This window comes from Pollachius pollachius, assembly GCF_949987615.1.
Source record: "Pollachius pollachius genome assembly, chromosome: 12".
In the NCBI taxonomy this organism is placed as follows: domain Eukaryota; kingdom Metazoa; phylum Chordata; class Actinopteri; order Gadiformes; family Gadidae; genus Pollachius; species Pollachius pollachius.
This window is the reverse complement of record NC_136945.1, coordinates 8219849-8226887: the sequence shown is the minus strand read 5'-3', so window position 1 is coordinate 8226887 and position 7039 is coordinate 8219849. Positions and strand designations below refer to the sequence as shown.

The following is a 7039-nucleotide window of genomic DNA, read 5'->3' as shown; positions in this document are numbered from 1 at the left end:
AGGGATTCATGTATTCATAATTAATCTATTTTTCACCTATAAACCTCCACTCCCTCTATTTGGCTTCATGTCACGATGCGTTGCCAGTGGTGCTTCTTTTTTCTCTCTCTCTCTCTCTCTCTCTCTCTCTCTCTCTCTCTCTCATCGCTCTCTCTCTCTCTCTCTCTTCTTTCTCTCCCTGCCTCTCTCTGCCTCTCTCTATCTTCCTCTCTTCTTGCTCCACCTCTCCCTCTCCCCTGGAGAGCCAGCTCTTTTGCCCAGATGAAAGGCTATGGCGGACAATAAAAATGCTATTTAAATGCAAGGGTGTTTGTGTGCGGCTAAGAGATATTTCCCTGCAGAAAGTGAGCTGCCGCATCCTGATAAATAGCAAATATAAGGGAATATGATTTACATTTATCTTGCAGAGGCAGCCAATATGAATTTCAGTAAATCCTAGAAGATGGGGGATTTAAGCAGGAGTCGACTGAGACTGATTCACATGCTGTGTGTCCCACGCAGTTGGAATGCCTATAAGTTACAGAGAGAGAGCGGGAGAGAGACAGAAGGAGAGAGAGAGGGGTATTGCCTTCAATAATGCAGAAGCATGGACATCGATCCTATCTAACATACCAATTAGACACAAACACACCCTGTGTCACATGCTTAAGGTTCCATTGCAGAAAGATATATGCCATCAGATCACCCGGCCATGTCTTCAATGTTTATTCAATTATGACAGCCGCCCCACACCTCACATTGATATACAGCTATAATGCTGTCCTCCTTTGATATCATAGCTGTATTTATGAAGTGAGCTGTTAGTGTTTAAGTTAGAGCTCAAGAGTGTGTAAGTATCATTCAGGCCTCTTGTAATTGCTGGCTGTCCAGACAGGTGAAGTGTGTGTGCGTGTGTGTGTGTGAGTGTGTGTGTGTGTGTGTGTGTGTGTGAGAGAGAGAGGGGGGTCAGAGTGCAGGCGGGGGGGTTATTGGCCACTGAGGAGGCAGTGGGGTCAGCGCGCTGTGAACCTGCCCACCAGCCAGAGGTTCTGCTGGGCTCCTCAGGTTCATGTGGTTACCGTTAGTTCCAGATGCCCCCCTGACAGGTGCAGTGTTGTGATTAATACACTCTCTCTCTCTCTCTCTCTCTCTCTCTCTCTCTCTCTCTCTCTCTCTCTCTCTCTCTCTCTCTCTCTCCCTCTCCTAAACACCTCCCCACCCATCATTCTGTCCATCTTCCTCTTCTCCATCTCGTTTATCTCTTTTTTTGTCCATTTCTTCTCATGATTCGCGAGTTTGGCGCTGAAGAGTTCATGTCGGTCCCTCGTGGCCCCTATTTCCACGGAGAATTTCCTTTTTTTATGGCAGATTTTCAAACTCAGAAACTGTGTTGTTGGCCATTTTCCCAAAGTAGCCTGTATTGATGTATTGCAGAAAATACATAAAACATCAGCTTTGTCAGCTCCTTGTGTGTGGACTGTTGTTCAGTATCTCTCTCCCTCTCTCTCTCTCGCTCTCTACCTAGCTCTCTCTCTCTCTCTTACACTCTCTCTCTCTCTCTCTCTCTCTCTCTCTCTCTCGCTCTCTCTCTCTCTCTTTCCCTCCCTCTCTCTCTCTCTGTGAGAGGCGGTGCAGTCCTCAGCTGGCTGAGTCATGCAGAAGCTCTATGCTCTTAGTCTCCAGCTGAGAGCTATTTCACTATTTATTTACATGTAATTATGGCTATGAGGTGCCGATATTAACACTGTCAACAACAATTTGACCTGACATTTTTCACTAGCTCTGGCCCCTGCTGCTTTGAGCAGGCAAATCCTCCTCTCCTCTCTCCCCTCTCCGTCCCTCCCTCCCTCTGTTTCTCTCCTGCTTTTCTCCCCTCCTAACGCACGCACACACACACACTGCCTCCCTGAAACCACTCTCCTGGAATCAGAAAATTTGCAGTTTAATTTAGTAGAGGCGTCGGTGCAAAGTGGTGAACGTTTAAGTCTGTGTGTGTGTGTGTGTGTGTGTGTGTTTTTGTATACATGCATGTGCGTGTGAGTGTGTGTGTGTGTGTGTGTGTGTGTTTAATGGGGGTCTCTCTTGTTCCCAGTGGCTGAATCCATCCCATAGTTACTCAAGCATATCACTAGCAGAGAATAGAGGAGTGCTCTCCACACGTACTCCAATTGCAGCCCAATAGACGGCGTATTAACCTCTGGTTAGTGCAGGGGCGCAGGCCTTTAGTGCAGCCCGGCAGGAAGGGTAATATAAGCAGCTGTGCTCCACTGAACACAGGGCTAGTAGCATCGGGCTAGAGTTCTCTCTCCATAAATCAATGTGTTTCTAACTAACTCCAACAACAGGCATAAGGATGTAGACCGCCATAACATTTTGAAATTAGTTTGAAACGCAATGGAGCCGGTTTGGGTCGGTATGTTTGTTTGTGTGTGTTCCATGTGTTTGTTTGCGCGCGCGTGTGTTTGTGTGTGTTTGTTTGTCGCGTGTTGTTGTGTGTGCTGGCCCGTCGTACTGAGGAGTGACAGCTTGTTCCTGCGCCCCATAATCGTCCTCATCTGTGGTCGCCTTGTCAACGCCCAGATTCTGTCATTGCCAATCAGACACTTAATTGAACACAATTAGCAGCCACCCCCCACCCTCCCGCTGCTGAATTCTTCAAAAGCCTATTTTCTCTCCCCTCCTCCTCCTCACCCTCCTCCACCGCCGTCTCTCTCAGCGCCGGACGGAAGACACTTTTCAGCTTTTATTAACGCGCCGCGGCCAATTAACGGGCTGACACGCAGGGGCCGGAGCCCGTCATCTGCTGCCTCCCCCCTCCTCCCCCCATCCCTCTCAGCCCCCGACGTCTCCCCCACCGTGTCCAAACTGCTCTAATTCAATTTATGCAATCACTGTTATTTTTAAATAGTCATTTTGTCTGTTCAGATGAGGGGCCCTCACTGCCCGCTGGGCCGGCCCCTCATCTGAAGGGGGGGGGGGGAGTGTGTGTGTGTGTGTGTGTGTGTGGTGGGGGGGGAGGGTAGGGGTTGGGGTTTGGGCGGGGCGGGTGGGACATTCCAGGGAGCAGAAGTCTTTTGACGTTGAACGACCCTGATGTTTTTTTTCAAACTTGCCTCTTTTCCTATTTATTCTTTTCCAAACGATTTCCAAAATGAAATTAAGATATTCCATTTTTTGGGGGGGACTGATCAGATTTGTTGGGGGTGTGTGTGTGGCGGGGGTTCCTTCTTGCAAGTAAAAGAGATGTTCGCCATCCCCCAAAAAAAACAAAAACTTTTCTACCACATTATACTTTTCAATAATCTACACTTCCTCCCTTCTCAGAGAGTCAGACAATTACCCGAGCCCGTATCAGGTTCAGCCCTCACTCTGAGAGAATTATCCGGAGCGCCTCCGTCCCCCGTCATTACGCCCGCAGGGCTGGCCTTCAAATATTGATCGAAAAAAAATTCTGCGGCATCACCGGGGATCTTTAATCAGCGCCTGCCGAGGCCGTTATCAGCGCGCCCATCGCACCGCGAGGTCCAGCGGGCGCGCTCTGCGCCGCTCAGATAACTTCCAGACATCGGCAGCGCTTATTCCTTACGCCTGGCTCTGCCCCGGTGACCCCTGCCTAACTTAAAGGTACATCTCGGGGGCATTTGATTTGGGCAGAACGGAGGGCGGGGTGTGGGTTTGGGGGGGTGGGGGTGGTTGTGGGAGTAGAGCTATCGGTGACAGAGGAACTAATCCAGTCTTGCGCAGATTAAGAGTGTTTGTGGAGTGGGGTGTGTTGGCGCCGGTGGTAGGGAACAGAAGGGGCTGCTGCCGCTGCCGCTGCTGCTGCTATCAGCTCTCCAGGCAGGCTGCAGCCCTCGGGCCAGCCCGGTGCTGCTGCAGGAGGCTTTGTACCCGCCACTCTCTCCTCGCCCGCTGCTCTCGCTCACTTTTTAACTGTTCTCTCCTCAGTATCAACCCCCCCCGCCCCCCCTCCTGCCCCTATCCGCCCCCAACGCCCCCTGCTGTTTGCCACCGCCACCAACACCACCGTCAACTACCTCCCTCCCTCCCTTCCTTCCTTCACGTTCCTAGAGACATATCATATTTTCTCTGTTTTAGCCGTATTGTTTTAATGTGGCGTTAAGTACCCGAACCCCCCCGCTCCCTTGCCCCCATCTCGTGTGCCCACTGTTTCCACAAGGCAGGTGTTAGATGGAAGCTAGACAAAACATGTCGTTGTGGTTGGGGTTAGCTGTTAAAGTGTTGAAGCTGTAAGAACGTATCTGTCTACATGTACCGCTTGACTTCCTCTGCCCACTTGTCAGAAGCGTACATGTTCTGGTGCTTGGCGTATCTCCGGGCTCCGGCTATGTCCAGGAGGTTTTAAACTGGAAGGGACGCTAACAAAGAGCGACTCGTCAACCATTCACAGAAACAAAACAAAACAGAATGTAACGTGAACCAAAATTATCTCGCCACAAAAGAGCCCCTATTCTGTGTCTCCAATGTGCTATTTATTTATCTGAAAGGATGCACATTGTATCAATTTGCACTTCTCCCGTTCGGTCTGCCGCAGGCTGGCGAGGGGCTCAGAAGTTGTGAGAATTAATTACTTTTTTTTTTTTTTATTATTATTTGTAAAGTAATCTGTCTGTAGAGGAGGAGGGAAGTGGGGGTGTTCAGGGTGTGGGTGGGGGGTGGTGCAGGGGAGGGAAGAGAAGAGGCCCTGGAGCATTGTCCTTTAAACTAGGTCCTGCCGCACATTATCTCCCAGAGCAGCATTCACACAAAGTCACACAACAAACAAACTCTCTGAGCAAAGGAGGAGGCTGCGTGCAAGGAGAGAGAAGAGAGGGAGGGGGGAGGAAGGGAGGGAGAGATGGAGGGAGGGGGAGAGAGACGGGGAGGAAGGAGAAGATAGCTGGGGAGAGGGAGACAGAAGTTGAGGAACAGGGAGGATTTAGATTAAGGATGTGTATGCTATGAGTATAAAATAGTAATTCAGAGGAGGATTTTGTGGTGTTTAAAGTACAATAAACAAATCCTCTCATCGTAGATCCAGACAATACTAAATTACATATCCTACAGATATCCTTGTCAATCCACAGTCCTTATCCCTTAATGTTTGTCACATTGTGGCCATTACACAAAAAATACATAAAGTATGTGCTAAATAGCAATTACTGTACCATCTATCAGTCCTAGGAGAAGAGTTGCTATAGATCTCGGTATGATGCATACAATTATAAGCAGAAGTATCCGGGAAGATGATAAAACAATCCAAAGTACAAATTCACATAATGGATGTCATTTTGCACTTAAAAATGCACAGGAAAATGTCTATGTGCAGTCTAATCAGATTAGAAAGAAGTGAATTAGCATTGATTTTTATCTTGGATTAGCGTTTGCTAGCAAACACGAGCCACTCCAAAACGGGAGTGGCTTACCTTAACCCCTCCGGCAAAACTATAATTTATACAGAATCTGCTCTTCAGAAGGACAAGCCAAGTACACAGCACTGCTTTTTAAAAATGGCTTCAACCTCAGAAGAAAAATCCTCATACTGAAACATGACATGAAGTCATTTTGATTATATTCAGCATATCAAGCAGTGTATATGAGGGGTATATCGGGAAAGGTTTTTATAAAACCTAAATATAGTCATCAGTGCCGATGCTGAGTGCTTTTCTCTTTCATAGAAAGACAAGAGATATAATCCACTTTCAATTAGCCAATAACTTAATTGAAGTCATGCCTCTGAGCTATATTTCTCCCTGGACCCTCAACAAGACCGGCCGTATCCCCACTCCCCACAGAGAGGCCTACACCACAGCCATCATCAGGACGCCCTCTCCCCTCCTCTCCTCCGCTCTCCTCCTCACCCCTCCTATCCTTTCCCTTTCTCCCCACAGCTCTGATCTCCCCTCCCCCCCCCCCCCCCCCCCCCCCATCTCCTCAACTCTACTTTCCTCAACTCCCCCCTCTCCTCCACTCCTCTCCCCACTCCCCCCTGCTTCCTCTCCTCCTCAGCTCTGATCTCCTCCTCTCCTGCCTCCTCCTTCCCTTCCTTTCCTCCTCTGTTCAATTTGGGGGGGGGGGGGGCGGGGGGCTGCATCACATGTGTCATGCATAAAGGAGGTCATGAATCTCCCCTCTCTTATGGATGCATGTCACATGCTCAGCGTCTGCATGTGTGGAGATGGAGGTGGGGTGGGGGGGGGGCCAATGGTTTTTTTTTACGTCCTGATAGAATTAACATGTGGAAATGACTAACCGGACCTTTATGTTTCTGAAGTGCTTCATATTTCCTGGGAGACCCTGCTCTCAGAGATATGATTAATTTGCAGCAGTATGGTTGGTCTTCCGCTGTGTTGGTTCAGCTGTGTACCGTGAGCCCGATGCAGCCAGTGTGTCACTGCCGCCGCCGTTATATCTCCTTAGCGTCCTCAGCGTTGTCTCCACCAGTGTTTACTCTTGCTAGCACTTCCGCTTTGTGTGTGTGTGTGTGTGTGTGTGTGTGTGTGTGTGTGTGTGTGTGTGTGTGTGTGTGTGTGTGTGTGTGTGTGTGTGTGTGTGTGTGTGTGCGTGTGTGTGTGTGTGTGTGTGTGTATGCAGCATCACGTAGCGTGCACACGGGCAGGCAGGGGGGAGCTGGTATCACCCCTGTGTAACTACCTCCACGATGGGCTAATTGGTTTAGCAGCCAGCAGGCCAAAGGCCAGCTCAGCATAGCGAATCCCAACGTGAACCTGATGTTGAGGAGGACGGCTCCCTCGCTATAGGGGCTAAGCATGTGTGGGACAATTGCCCTTTTTCCCACCCCTGTAGACTCAACTTCCCCTTTGAGTATCACCCTCGTTTTATTAGGAAGCTGAATTGGACGCCGTTCGTTTCTGTTCTGTTCCGGGGGGCCTCTGTTTCCAGTGGGGGGGCCCCCGATAGGCGAGGGGTTGTGTGTGCTGTTGTGTGCCGGGTCGTCCCGTCTCCGGCTCTCCTGGGGTGGAGTAGCTCTTGAGCGTGCCTTTCACGTGTGATGAGCGTCTCTCTCCATCACATCCACAGCCCTGAACCGGACGCGTTT

At 49.7% G+C, this 7039-nt stretch overlaps 1 protein-coding gene across 3 annotated transcripts in view; it reads left to right on the top strand.

Annotated features, from left to right (window-relative positions):
- The window catches only part of pax7a (paired box 7a), a gene marked incomplete at both ends in the record, with an annotated part of 43289 nt that overhangs the window by 32829 nt on the left and 3421 nt on the right, over nucleotides 1–7039 (top strand). The gene's annotated exons all lie outside the window — the stretch shown is intronic.